Here is a 15,379-nt window from a genome sequence, read left to right on the forward strand (position 1 = left end):
ACACCTCCATTTCCTCAACTATACAGTTATACACACCTTACTTATTCAAACATATTCTAACACATATTTACTCTCTTATACAATCACTGATACAAGTTTTCAATGATCCATGCAGCCACTCACACATTCACTGGCTCTCATACACATTAATTTACATATGTCAACTCTCACATGTACTGTGTTTTACATATGTACTTACTTTGACATGTCGCACTGACATATCCATTCACTCACCAATACACTCGTACACAGTCAACCACCCATACAGCTGTTTCCACATGCACTTTTGAACCCATAGATCTAGTGAATCAACTGTTCACACATGTATGCACAGAGTCACACACCTCCCAGCCACCCCCACACACACACTCACTCTCCCATACAAATACTTGGGCAACCAATCAATAACCCATATAGTTACTCATATAGCTACTGATCAACACATGCAGCAGTTTACAGAACAACAGACATAATGATGCACAAATTAAGACAATTTAGTCACTAACCCATGCACTCAGTGAGAGACATTTAATCACTCTCTCATACAGTCAGTCATGCACCTACTAAATCCTTCATCCAGACACTTATACATCCACTCATTCTTCATATTCCACATATTTTAACTTTACAGAAACATACAGTCACTGGATGATGTCATCAGTGATGTCATCAGTGATGTCACTGACCATGTCATGAATGATGTAATATGTGACATCATCAGCAGTGGATTGCGGGTGCGCGATATATAGTTAGCGCAACTAACTATATATGCGAATTTCAATGGTTTTGTGCGAGTAAAATAAGGTTTTGTAAATGCTAATCCCTAACTATATATGGTCTATAACCTATGGTTTTTTCAGTGAATATATATATATATACATATATATATATATATATCCACAAAAGAACGGCGTACCTTCGAGCACCCAGTTCGCGTACATAACACAGGGAGTCGGGTCCTTTAAGCCAAAATAGAGAGGTTTATTTCAGTCATAAACAGCCCCCGCTATCCTAGATTCTGTTCTACGCACTGGGTTCTTGAGCCTTAGGGTCACAGGCACTAACCAGCCATAATACGACCCATTTACCGTCCATACTTTAACATGATTATTATATAATCATGACTTCTCACTTGATTTAAGAAGGACATATGAATTCACGGTGACCGCCTACATGGGTATAATAACAAACGTGTAATTACTTATACCACAGTGATATTCGGGCTCAGAGAGTGTATAATAAACTACGAACCCCATAATGCACGTCTTAATGCTGAGCTTAAACTCTGCACAGACTTATACACAGGACAGTCCGATCTCGGAGGCAACCTAATTTATTATACAGGGACCTTGAGAAATGCTACATTGTATTGTACAGGTCAAGTAGTGACTTTTGAATGTAACTTGTACACATTGATTTTTACGAGCTGTTTGTACCATTATAAGATGGCGGAAAAACATAGTCCCCTTTCTATGAAGATGAACTGAAGGTTTTTTCTATGTTTCTTTATGAGCACGAACAAAAATATACAAACGTTGTGTGAACAAGCGCTCCGTGGAGCGCGAAACGCATCACAAGGTTTATGACTGAAATAAACCTCGCTATTTTGGCTTAAAGGACCCGACTCCCTGTGTTATTTACGCGAACTGAGTGCTCGAAGGTACGCTCTTCTTTTGTGGATATTTATTTCCGGCTGCTCCGCCGGTTACGAGCCACCCCTTGCAAGGCGAGGGATTTCCAGCAGGAGCAACGTTGTTGGGAAAAAAATAGAAAACAAACTATATATATATATATATATATATATATATATATATCCAGAATTCCGCGTCTCCACCCAGCGCGCAGAACCTCATAAAGGAAAGGACAGCACGGACACGGACCAAGTAAGTGCTGGAATTTTATTTGTGCAAATTCAGCCGCATGACGTTTCAGCTCCGAGGAGTCTTGCTCTCATGACAATATATATATATATCCACAACTCTCCTCCAAGAAGAAGAAGAAAAAGGCCTCTGCAGGGGAAACGTTAGGAAGCACTTTTATTTTGTTACAGATGGCAAACAAGTTCAAAACACCCTCTGTGACGAATGCATTTCGGCGTCTTTCACCTTCTTCAGCGCCGTGGGTGTGCCGATCAGGAAGCAGGTGTGTATCCCAGATTATATGTCCTGCCCCATCCTGCTTCATGAAGGACTGCTCCGCCCCCTAATGTGAGTACCAATCGCCTTTACCTCCTTACAGATGCCTCATGAACAGCGCATGCATCAATCAGTGCTAGTAGGTAATGGTGGATCAGTGCTGCAAAGAACCCCAATGTCCAGGAGTCCATGAAACAAAATACTTCCTCGATTCCCCAACTGCATCAACCACCATGCCGCAGGAATCCATTTAGCAGGGGCAAGGCTACAGTATTACCTCGCCCAGCGTGATGGCAATGACATCAACACCGCCCCATCTCCTCCAGGGCTTAGCGGTGGGCTTTGGTCATTCCTGTACCCAAGAATCGTAGAATACATATATATGTGTGTGTATTTATAACTTTTAGTATGTTTATAATATTTTATAATACAAAAATATTACTTATTAATATTAATAAGTTACAATATATGTAAAAACACTAAATATGCATGTTCAATTCATTTTATATAACATTTCTCATTTATCAGTTCTCAACATTTTTAAATAGTTCTAACAATGTTTTTATTAATTATATTAATTAATTAATTTATTTTAATATTATTTTTAAGACATTAAAAAAACAATATTTTAAACAACACTATTTTTGTTTTGATATTTTTGTACTTACTATTGAAGAGATAGGCTGTCGATATTTTGTCCATCGATATTGTAGACTTGATATTCCTGTAGCTCGATATTTTGTCCATCAATATTCTGTCAGTCATCCGTCTGAGCCGGCACATGTTACTTTAAACATGTGTTACCCCAGGTATCCCGATAAAAATGCTATCTCATTTGTGTGGGTGGGCCAAGTGTCCCTGACAAGGATGGGCTCAAATGGCATTGTGGAGACATCAAACTTATCTATTACAAAATTAACTGGTTTTGCAAGAGGAACATCTGTGTTTTTAGTCCCGGGCTTGGCCAGCATCTAAGAAAAACCCATCAAACCCAGACATTTCTGAAAGCTAGACCCCTGTGGGAGTCCAAGGTGGTGTGGCTTGCAAGGATCCCCCAACATTTTCTTACCCAGAATCTCACACAAATTTCAAATGTAGGGCTTCATTAGGATACCGGGAGCAGATGCTGCTGTAGGCAGCACCCACAGCAATACCAAAGAGGCAAGGTGTGCATTGCTGTGCACAACATGGCAGGCACCACGAGGTGCGTGCCACCTTGTGCATGGCAATGTAGGGGCTTACCATAGGTCCCCCCAGTGCAGCCCCTCACCCTTGCCCCCCGGGGCCAGCCACGGGCCCCCAAAGCAATTCCTGCCAGCCTTTCCATGTGGTCATCGCCGCCATGGAAAGGCCTTGCTCAAACCCAATCCTAATATGGATGGCGGTGCCTGCAAGGTACCACCACCATATTAGGGCCCAGTTCCACCCTGCCTGCAATTGGAAGGATTTTCAACCAGCGGAAAGGCGGCAGACCGACTTTCGGTCTGCTGCGGTACCCCCGCCATTGCAATATGACGGGGGTAAATTTAGTCGGTGTGGCGTGCGGATCGCCACCTTCGAGCTGGTGGTGGCGATCCGCCCACCGTCCTAATGACACCCCTTAGTGACCAGTCACATTTTTCTCACATTTCTTTGTGAGAAAGGTGTGGGATTATCAGGATAGTGGAAATTTGCTACAACCTAGCACTTCCCCAGGTCACCCGAAAAAATTGCTATCTCATATGTGTGTGTGGGCCAAGTGAACACGACAGAAAAAGACCTAGAACGTATGGTGGCTTTATCAAAATTATATAACACAAACAACCTGGTTTTGCAAGGGGTCTCCTTTGTTTTTGGTCCCGGGCCAGCGGAAACCGAGGGAAACCTACCAAACCCAGACAATTATGAAAACTAGACACCTGGAGGAGTCCAAGGAGGTATGGCTTTCATGGATCCCCAATGTTTTCTCACCCAGAATCCCCTGCAAAATTTCAATTGAGCTAAAAGGTCACATTTTCCTCACATTTCAGTGTGGTAAAGTTTTGGGATCACTGAGCCAGCGCATATTTTCTACCACCCAGTGTTCCGACCTGTCATGCAAAAAAATGCTACCTTACTTGTGTGTATGGCCCAAACAGGGAAGGGTCCAAAACATTCTCTGGTGGTAATAATAAGTATGGAAGGTCCACTTATGCATCCTGGGGTTGGTAACCATGTTGAGAACCTATCAAACCCAGATATTACTGAAAAGAAGACATCAAGTGTAGTTCAGGGAGGTGTTGCTTGTGTGGATCTCCCAGATACAGTGCAAAGTTGAAACTTCAAAAAAAATCAGTAATTTTCCTTGCATTTCTGTTACGGAAACAACAGGAATGTGCAGGGATCCTCAAACTGTCTACCTCCCTCTGTTCCTCCACCTGTCATGATAAAAACACTACCTCACTTGTGTGCCTGGATCTAGTGCCTGTGACAGGAATGGATCACATAAATGTCCCTGGTAGTCCTTGCATGTATTTGTAGGTGTGTACTTGTGTGTGCGTTCTTATATGTAAGCACACAAGGGCTTTTTGGAAGTGGGGGTTTGTGTATCTTTATCAAGAACGCCATGTTGTCTGAAAAGCAAGTTTGGTGGTATGCAGAAACTGGAAACTAAAGAGCATATTTACAATGAAATGGTGCGGCATTGCAACCAGTTTAGCTTTGCAGAGCTGCCTCACTTAAAAAACACAGGGATGCGCCGTATTCATTCACGATAATACAGCACACCCCTGTACTCTCTCCTGCGCCAAAAAAGCTGCCTAGCAGCAGTGCATGCTCTCTTGCACCATGGTGCAAAGGAGCCTGTGTTGCAGGAAAGATTGTGTTTGTGCAGAAAGGGACACATTCCTGCACAAAAACAAGCATTAATAACATTTTGCCCCGTCTATGTGTGTTGCAGAATAAAATTATTTCTCTTCATTGTGCACATTAATACCTCCTTTTGATAGGTGTTAGGATTTGACTCTGTCTACAATGTACAGCTCCTTGTAAATATAAGAAATGCCCACAGCAACATCCATTGCACTCCCCTTTGCTGCAAAAAACTGCATCAACAAGGTCCATATTTACAAGGGGGCATTAAGCCATGCCAAGTGGCTGAGCACCTACGTGTAACTATGGAAGAGGGCATGCACCACCAGAGCATCAGAAAAAGTGATGATATGATGGTGCAATGCCCTTGTAAGTATGCCCCTAAGTGTGGGATAAGTATTCTTGAAGACAGGGGCCTTTTACCTTCTCTTACACTCTATCTGTCTTCTGGAAGCCTCGGTCCCTGAAAGTCAGCAGGAGCCTGTGCTGCTCAAACCATCCTTGCCAACACATCAGAGCTGTGATATTGACAATTTAGGACTCCAAAGTGAATGAAAAGTGCATTACAAGACGAGGCCTGAGCTGCTTTCAATTCACTTTTATTAGTCATAACAAAAATAATCAGACGTAGAACCAAACCATGATCAATGAATCGCTAAAATGAATTTTTAATTACTACATGAGTTATCTTTCTTAACTTCATATTAATGGTAGGCCTATTACATATTTGTTACAGTCTTAAAATGAGAACATAGAACCCCTAAATACACTAGCTTAAAATGCATTATATAAAAGCCAACATTAAAAGAGAAAAAACGATAAGAACCTAAAATTCAGCACAAACAGCAGAGATGTCATAAATGTTTCTGAAAGAATGGATGCTGCAACTCATTGATGATGTAATTTAGGCCTGCAGCTTCTGTTCACTCATTACAACCTTGTGGTATAAATGCGTTTTATAGGGATTATCCAGTCTGCTTCATTTAGTGCATGTATTTACCTAAAACAACCAAAACCATATGAAACCAGCCAACCTATATTTATTTTTACTAATGTTCACTGTCTTGCCCCACACGTCAATACAACAAAATGTTAACAGCTTTGGTGTCTTAGCCATTGTATTTCAGGAAGGTGAACATCACTTTCAAGACTTTTTAACTGTTCCATCTGTTATGAAAGGCTAGTACATTTCATGAAAAATAAATCATAAAAAAAAAATATGAAATGTTCTGTCAGTTATGAAGAACTGGCACAATGCAGTAGGTCAGTCTTTGTCATAAACGTGTTTTGCGCCCACCATACATCTTTGTGTATTCACTAAATAAAAATGTATGGCGTTGCTCAGTCGTGCGTCATTGGCCCTACAGCTTCTGTACCAATTATTTCTACTGAATGTCTCCTATATGAGCATGTTATGGTATATTCTATGTGGGTGTTTAGAAGTAAAATCATAAAAAGAGCCAAGTTTGCTAACTACTCTAACAACACTTTGCCCGCTCTACCGCTACACTACCCGGGGCACCTTAACTTAGTTAGTCATTTGTGTATTTTTTATTGCATGATTGATTAGAACTCGATGATTGGGATATTGGAAGCACAAGTCATGTCTGTGTTGCTTACACTTTCTCCAACAGTGTAACATTTCTCCAGGAGTGAAACCTTTTGGTGTCCACAGGTGTTTGGTGCAGAGACTCTTGTTGGATTTTCATGATGTTACATTGTCTAATGCTTTGCATATACACATATTGCTGCAGCATTGACACCTTGTAGACAGAGTATGACATTGGCAGGTATCGGGCACAGCAATACACAGAAGCTGAGCAGCAGCAATCCTCAGGGTCACAAAGTTGAAGCATGGCCAGTATGTGACCTGTATCAGGAAGGACCGGAGGAGAGCAACAGGCAGAACCCTAGCCAATCACAGTACAGGTTTGGTGTAGGTTATGCAGGGTACATTAACACTTTGGAACTCTGTTACATCCGATTGTTAATCAGAGACTGGTACTGGTTTCCTGCTTTGAGGGGGTGGTATGTAATCAATCAAGCAATCAATCAAAGCATTTGTATAGCGCGCTACTCACCCAGAGGATCTCAAGGCACTTTGGGGGTGGGGGGGTCCTGTACTGTTCGAATAGCCAGGTCTTTACTTGCTTCCTGAAGGAGAGGTGGTCTTGGGTCAGGCGGAGGTGGATGGGGAGGGAGTTCCACGTCTTGGAAGCCAGACAGGAGAAGGATCTTCATCCCGTTTTGGCTCTTCGGATGTGGGGAACGACGGCGAGGGTGTGGCTGGTGGATCGTAGCTGGCGGGTGGGAGTGTAGAAGGTCAGGCGGTCGTTGAGGTATCTGGGGCCTTGGTTGTGGGGAGCTATGTGTGCGTGGGTGAGGAGTCAGAACGGGATTCTCTTGCTGACGGGGAGCCAGTGCAGGTCTATCAGGTGTTCGGTGATGTGGCTGTGTCGGGGGATGTCCATGATGTGCCGTGCTGAGGCGTTCTGAATGCGCTGGAGTCTTTTCTGGAGTTTGGTTGTGGTTCCGGCGTAGAGGGAGTTGCCGTTATCCAGTCGGCTGGTGACGAGGGCCTGGGTGACCGTCTTCCTGGTTGCGGTGGGGGTCCATGGGAAGATCTTGCGTAGCATGCGTAGGATGTTTAAGCATGACGAGGAGACGGCGTTGACTTGTCTGGTCATCGAGAGGGAGGAGTCCAGGATGAAGCCCAGGTTGCGTGTGCGGTCAGTTGGTTTGGGTGCGCTGCCCAGGGCAGTGGGCCACCAGGAGTCGTCCCAGGCAGAGTGTGATCATCCCAAGATGAGGACTTGCGTCTTATCTGAGTTCAGTTTCAGGCGGCTGTTCCTCATCCACTCGGCTACGTCTTTCATCCCTCCGTGTAGGTTGGTTCTGGCGGTTGCGGGGTCATTGGTGAGGGAGGGGATCAGCTGGGTGTCGTCGGCATAGGAGAGGATGTTGAGGTTGTGTTGGCGTGCGATGGCCGCGAGGGGGCTCATGTAGACGTTGAACAGCGTGGGGCTCAGTGATGAACCTTGCGATACACCGCAGATGACTTCGGTGGCCTCGGATCTGAACGGGGGGAGGCGGACTCTCTGTGTTTTTCCGGCGAGGAAGGAAATGATCCACTCCAGTGCTTTCTCCTGGTTTCCGATGTTGTTCAGGTGCTGCACTAGGGTGCTGTGGCAGACAGTGTTGAACGCTGCGGATAGGTCCAGGAGGATGAGGGCCGCTGTTTTCCCGTTGTCGAGCAGGGCTCGGAGGTCGTCGGTGGCTGCGATGAGGGTGGTCTCGGTGCTGTGGTTGGCCCGGAAACCGGATTGTGAGTGGTCGAGGGATCCATTTGTCTCGAGGAAGGCGGCCAGCTGTCTGTTGAAGGTCTTCTCGATGACTTTGGCAGGGAAAGAAAGGAGCAAGATGGGGCAGTAGTTTTTGAGGTCGGTGGGGTCTGCTGATGGTTTCTTCAGTAGGGCGCTGAGTTCGTCGGTGTGCTTCCAGCTCTCTGGGAAGGTGGTGGTGTCGAAGGAGGTGTTGATGATGTTCCGGAGATGGGGTGCGATGACGGAGTCGGCCTTGTTGAAGATGTGGTGAGGGCAGGGGTTGGTGATCCGGAGTGGATGGAGTTCATCGTGCGGATGGTGTCTTCAGTGTTGACCGGGGTCCAGGCGCGGAGGGTGGTGGTGGGTGGCGTTGGTACGGTCGTAGCGTGCGTCGGCTGTGTGCTGAAACTGTTGTGCATGTCAGCAATCTTGCTGTTGGAGAACGAGGCAAGTGGGATGCAGAGGTCTTGCGAGGGAGTGATGTCGTTGTTTCCGGCGCTGGGGTTCGAGAGCTCTTTGACGATGTTGAAGAGTTCCTTGCTGTTGCTGTTGTGGGCGTTGTTGTCCATTCGTTCCTTGAAAGCAGTTTTCTTGGTGGTGTGAATCGGCTGGTGGTGTTTTCGGGTGGCGTGCTTGAGGGTGGTCATGTTGTCTGAAGTCGGATCTCTGCGCCAGGCTTTCTCGAGGGCCCAGCAGTTCTTCTTGGAGCTCTTGAGTTCGTCGGTGAACCAGGATGCTTTCTTGCTGACGGGGGGGGGGTCTTCAGTGGAGCGAGGTCGTCTGTGCAGTTGGTGATCCATCTTGTGAGGTTGTCGGCGGCTTGGTTGGGGTTCTTTAAGCTGGCGGGAGGGTTCTGGCTCAGGGATGAGGTGAGTTGGTCGGTGGTGATCATGTTCCAGCTTCTGCGGGAACCTGTTGCGGGTGGTGGTGAGTGGTGGTCCTACTGAAGCTGAAGTGGACGCAGCTGTGGTCTGTCCAGTGGAGTCCGGTGGTGTGGCTGAAGGAGATGTCCTTGCTGGAGGAGAAGACGGGGTCAAGCGTGTGGCCGGCGTAGTGGGTGGGAGTGGTCACTCGTTGTTTGAGTCCGAGGTTGGCGAGGTTGTCCCGTAGGGTGGTGGTGTTGCGGTCGTTGTTGTTCTCCAGGCGGAAGTTGAGGTCTCCTAGGAGGATGTATTCAGCGGAGGGGAGGGCGTGCGGGCTGATGAAGTCAGCGATGTCTTCGCTGAATTGTGTGCGGGGTCCTGGGGGTCTGTAGATGAGGGTGCCTCTGAGAGTGGTCTTGGGGTCGGTGTGTATCTGGAAGTGAAGATGTTCGGCGGTTGTGAGGGTGTCGTCGGAGTTGGTCGTGATGCGGATGGTGTTCTTGTGGATGATGGCGATGCCTCCTCCGGTCTGGTTGACGCTGTCCCTCCGGATGATCTTTTTCCGTCCGGGATGGAGATGGGGATGTCGGGCGCTGGGGAGGCGTTCATCCATGTTTCCGTGAGGAAGGCGACGTCTGGAGATGTGAAGTCGAGGAGGTTCCATAGTTCGATGGTGTGTCTGTGGACGGAGCGGCTGTTGAGCAGGATGCACTTCAGGTGGTTGCTGCTGGTGCTCGGCTTGGCGGGTGTGGTGCAGGTCAGGGTGCAGGATAACTTGCACGATTGGCAGGTGAAGGGTCTGTCCTGGGGTGGCTTGGTGGCAGCCGGGGATCCGGCCGGTGTTGAGTGCGTTGAGGGTGGTGGCGTCGTAAGTCCGGCGGGTGGGCTGGCAGCTGTGGGGGACAGGGTTCCTGGTGCTGGGCGTGGTCCAGACGGGGACGGGCGCAGACGGGCTTGCCTTTGGCGCACCTTCGGCGCGCAATGAGCGCGCCCACGGCGCGTACGCATGCACACTGCCATAAATGGAGAGTTGGGGGGCGGGGTGAGGGAGGAGCAGCTGGGAGGCGGGAGAGTTGGGGGGGAGCGGTGCAGTGATGCTGGAGGGAGCGTGGGTGGGGCCCGGGGGAGCAGCGGCAGGGAGCGGGTGGGGCAGGGAACAAGCAGTGACAACGGGACAAAATAAAGTACAATGCAAAAAACGACGAAGGAAACAAAATACAAAATACAGTACATTAACGAGGCAGGCACAGAGGACGACGGAACCAATGTAAAATACAATGCCGGAAGGACGGCGATACAGTTACCAGAACACGAAGCAGGCACAGAGGGCAGGTAGGGTCAGGGTGCCAAACTAGCAGGGGCAGAACTCTCTAGGCAGCAGGAGGAGGCCGGGCACACTCTGGGTGGGCCATGCGGCGGGAGGAGCGACCACGTCTGACCAGGTCAGGTCAGGTCAGGTCACAGCTCCTCGCCCGTGAGCCTCGCCTAATGAACCCTTGTGGGAGGGAGGAGCAGCTGGGAGGCGGGAGCGGCGTGGCGAGTGGGAGGGAGCGGTGCGGTGATGCTGGAGGGAGCGTGGGTGGGGCCGTGGGGAGCAGCGGCAGGGAGCGGGGTGGGTCAGGGAACAAGCAGTGACAACAGGACAAAAATAAAGTACAATGCAAAAAAACAACGAAGGAAACAAAATACAAAATACAGTACAGTAAACGAGGCAGGCACAGAGGACGACAGAGCCAATGTAAAATACAATGCGGGAAGGACGGCGATACAGTTACCAGAAGACGAAACAGGCACAGAGGGCAGGCAGGGTCAGGGGGCCAAACCAGCAGGGGCAGAACTCTCTAGGCAGCAGGAGGAGGCCTGGCACACTCGGGTTGGGCCACGTGGCGGGAGGAGCGACCGGGTCTGACCAGGTCAGGTCAGGTCACAGCTCCTTGCCCGTGAGCCTCGCCTAATGAACCCTTGTGGGAGGGAGGAGCAGCTGGGAGGCGGGAGCGGGGTGGCGAGTGGGGGGGGAGCGGTGCGGTGATGCTGGAGGGAGCGTGGGTGGGGCCGCGGGAGAGCAGCGGCAGGGAGCGGGGTGGGGCAGGGAACAAGCAGTTACAACGGGACAAAAGAAAGTACAATGCAAAAAATGACAAAGGAAACAAAATACAAAATACAGTACAGTAAATGAGGCAGGCACAGAGGACGATGGAGCCAATGTGAAACACAATGCGGGACGGACGGCGATACAGTTACCAGAACACGAAGCAGGCACAGACGGCAGGCAGGGTCAGGGGGCCAAACCAGCAGGAGCAGAACTCTCTAGGCAGCAGGAGGAGGCCGGGCACACTCGGGGTGGGCCACGTGGCGGGAGGAGCGACCGGGTCTGACCAGGTCAGGTCAGGTCAGTCGGGCTTGTTTAGATAATGTTCAGCAATTATCTCTAAAAGAAATTGTGTGTAATCTTCTCAACACTTGAATAGAGCAAAAAATGTCGGGAAGCAGTCCTGTAATACCTGTTGAAATTTTTCTAACAGATAATAGTCTTTAGGTAATTGCCTCTGCGGCAGCAACTTAATTTGTGACTGAGGTTTTTTTCAAATCTATTCGTATAGGTTCTTAGCAATGCAGTAATAAGGTGTTAGCCTGATATTTAATGATTAAACTGATAAGTACCTTTTTTGCGCTGGTGTAATGGCAGTACCTGAGGGCGTTAGAACGTGCAGAGTACTATTGTGGATCATTAGTCGCAGAAAATCAGTTCCTTATACCCTTTCTATGTTTGGGGTAAGGTTAAGGTTTGTAGTTCAGAGGATGAGGATTTATTTACATTAGATATAGCGCAACGGTGCTCCTTTAATCCATTTTTATATTTAACAGTTTTACATATCACTCCTGCACAACAGATAATGTTGAGGCGATTTACATAGAATTACAGAACAGTACAGAATAAAAACGAAACAATCTGAGATGGTCATTAAAACAATAAAGTGGTGATTTTTTAAGGTTTTCGCAAGAGTGAGCCGAGTGGGTCAAGGTGTTATATCCCGTACACTAATTACCAACGACAACCAGACCCCAATTCAAATATTGCATTGTTGGATATTCTGGTAGGGAATTATAGCTTGTCAGTACTCTACAGAAGGAACACTTTTAACAGCTTTTAATAAGAGTTGGGTTAGCGGATAGTACATTCTGTTTCAGGCTGACGTCTGGGAAAATGGCATCTTTAAAGGAAAGGGTCATTCGCAGATTTCTCCATTTTGAGCAAAATCCTATCACAATCACCCAAAGAAAAGCAGATCAATGTTTACATGTGGCTACTAAGGAGAAAATGTGTGGCTCCCACTAAGATTAACGTATGGGAAGGGTCCAGGGGTGTAACGAAGGCCCCGCAAGACCCCAATGTGGGGTGGGCCCAGGGGTCCTTGTTATGGTGCTATGGGGGTCCCCTCACCTCCAAAAGCCATTCCATTGCATGCCTTGCAGAATGTGTGCAATGGCATAGACTGATACATAGAGGACAGTCACTATGCTTTCCAGAGCAGGCCACCCGCCCTTCAGTGAGATCCCATTGAGCCCAATACTAATGAACATATGTGCCATCTAGTGAGACGATGGGCCCCATTTTAAGGGGGGCTCCATCATTTTGTGTTACGCCACTGGCAGAGATTGCAAATCGATGCTGATTTCTGTGCCAGACTCACATCGATATGTGCCAGTTTCGATATAAGTTTTATTGGCCCGGATGATTTTCAGCTCCACCGGCACAGAGATTGTGACCTCCTTGTACATGAAATTCACAATCACTTTTGTGCGTGGCGGAGCCTTCACCGGCAAGCTCAACTCTGACTTCTTCCTGGTGGTGAATGACTCAGACTCTCCTTTCTTCACTGTGAAGGTGTGGGACACCCCAGCCTCCATAGTGACTATTCCAAACAAATTAAAGGAGACACCAGCCCTTATTGTGGTCTCATTGCTGAATTCAAAGCTGTGGGAGGCGTATTTTTCAAACTCTTTGGTAGAAGTGGCCGTGAGCTGCTGCTCAATATCTGAGCTGTTCTTGTATGAATACTGGTCTATCTGAATGTTTCTTTCACTCTCTACCTTTTTCTTGTCCCACAGAATTGTGGCTGTCACAGAGCATTGCCCAGGGCGCAGAGGATACACAGATGAGATTTTGTCATTGAAACCGATATCGCAGTAATCTGCCAAATATTCACCAGCCCTGGCTAGAATGCTCAGTCCACGTCTGTCTTCAAGATCGTACAGAAGCCATGCCCCACTCTGGACTCTGTGGGAGCTTATCTTTTTATCCATGCCCCCATACACCAGATTGGACTCTTGAGTCAGCACTAACGCCTTACCCCCCTCATTGATATGTTCATAGACTGTGATCTTGGGATTGCTCAAGTCGTCAGTGATCAGCTTCAGAGAAGATATCTGGTCCCACAATTCAGTCATGTTAATCATTGTGTGTTCTCCCTCCTCTAAGGCTCTGTACTGTCCCTGATAGTAGGGATGCTCGTACAGGACCCAGGGCTGCCCGACAATCTTCACAGACATGATGCAGTCATTGAAGCATTCATTCGTCAGATCTGGAACATCTGCTGTAAAAGTCTTATGGAGTCCATTGAACTCCCACCCTCGATAGACAGTGATTGAGTCCATGGTCATCAGCTGTGGAGGCGTCAATATGGTCCCTTATTTGACCCTGTAACAAAACAAAAGCCAGTCAGTGGAGGTAAAGCAGGGCTTTGTGCAAATTTGCAGCACTGCTATTCTCTTCTGTAAAGAAATATTTTAATGAATGCTAGATGCTGCTGTGTATTTTGAACAATGGTTTTCAAGAATACGAGCATCATTTCCCAATAATCGAGGGGCATCACAGACAAAGCATTTTGCAGCTGCATTTCCTCGGGGTTCATTAACAGTGAAGATGAGAAGAAGCCAGAAGGAACAGTGAGAGGAAGTCACTGGATGAACCAGAGTCCTTTTCTTTTTCACTCTAGCAACAGAGATGCTGCCCCTACTCATAACATCATCACAGTCGATTTCAATAGAAGTTTCGCCTGCAGTAAATGTAATCTTGCAAATTACATCAATCAGAATTAGTTCAAATAAACATAACATGTCTCTACTTTCTCCACTCTCACTCAGCACAGAAGTAAATGTGAAGTGACGCTGGAACACCAACATAGTAAATTGTACAAGTTAATAAAAGTATGTGAGAAAAACAAATGTTGCATTTTGAAAGTACAGTAACTCAACCTCAAGTTGACAACATGGAATACAACAGCAATGCAAAGAAAACAGTTAGCAGATCAAAAGCACATTCTGAGTAGAATCTAGTCAAAGCAGGGCCAACACCTGATTCGAGTATGTTAGTCAGATGGTACCTGGTTCAATCTGACCAAAGTTATTCTTTCAAAACTGGAGAGATGCCAAACATCATTGGCACCCATGCTTCCCATAAAATGTGTAGGGCCACCTGTGACTGGTGCAGTACCGATCTACCATCCTTTTGATCACACCTATGTTTTGTGAAATGGGGTTGTAGCAATGTGCACTCATTTAGTTAAGTATCTTGGGCCAGATGTAGATAAAAGTTATTTACCGATTTTGAAATACCGAATTTTACCGATTCGGTAATCAAAAATCGGTAAATGAGATGTAGGAAAAAAATCGGTAAAAAATACTGATTCGGAAAAATTCGGTATCGCACTTTCGGTATTTACCGAATCGGTCTTTACCGATTCTGCAATTACCGAATCGGTAATTGCCATACAGCCCTATGGGCCTAAAGGCCCATAGGAATGCATTGGAAATACCGAATCGGTAAATACCGAATCTGTAAATACCGAATCAGTAACTACGGAATCGGCAAGCAAGTAAAAGTGAAACTAATGAAAACAGCCAATCAGGTGGTATCACCCTCCCCCACCCTACCAGGGAGTGGCAACCCAGGCAGCTGCAACTCATTATAAGTTTCTGGAGAGGCAGTCAGAGCTGAGCAGAGAGGCAGAGCAGCAGGGAGAGTTTTTTGTGAAGTGGAAGACTGTGAAAATGGCAAGCAGCACAGAGAGCCAGAAGGCTGAAAGGAAACGAAAAATTAAGTTTAGCAGCATGGAGCTGCAAGTACTGGTGGAGGGAGTGGTGAGGGTCCACAGACAGCTCTTTGGGAGGCAGTCCCTCACAGTTCCAGAGTCTGCGAAAAGAAAACTGTGGACTGCCATATGAGAGA

General features: G+C 47.1%; 1 pseudogene across 6 annotated transcripts in view; it reads right to left on the reverse strand.

Annotated features, from left to right (window-relative positions):
- Nucleotides 1–10,223: 10,223 nt before the first annotated feature.
- The window catches only part of LOC147700692 (epidermal differentiation-specific protein pseudogene), a 95,470-nt pseudogene continuing 90,314 nt past the window's right edge, over nt 10,224–15,379 (reverse strand). For 5 of the 6 annotated variants that reach the window (XR_015297400.1, XR_015297404.1, XR_015297402.1 and 2 more), the window contains one exon: nt 10,224–13,849. The product of XR_015297400.1 is annotated as an epidermal differentiation-specific protein pseudogene, transcript variant X1 (transcript). Of the gene's footprint in view, nt 13,911–15,379 lie in introns of all 6 variants that reach the window. The other variant, XR_015297403.1, reaches the window with a different exon arrangement.

This window comes from Lissotriton vulgaris, chromosome 7, assembly GCF_964263255.1.
Source record: "Lissotriton vulgaris chromosome 7, aLisVul1.2, whole genome shotgun sequence".
In the NCBI taxonomy this organism is placed as follows: domain Eukaryota; kingdom Metazoa; phylum Chordata; class Amphibia; order Caudata; family Salamandridae; genus Lissotriton; species Lissotriton vulgaris.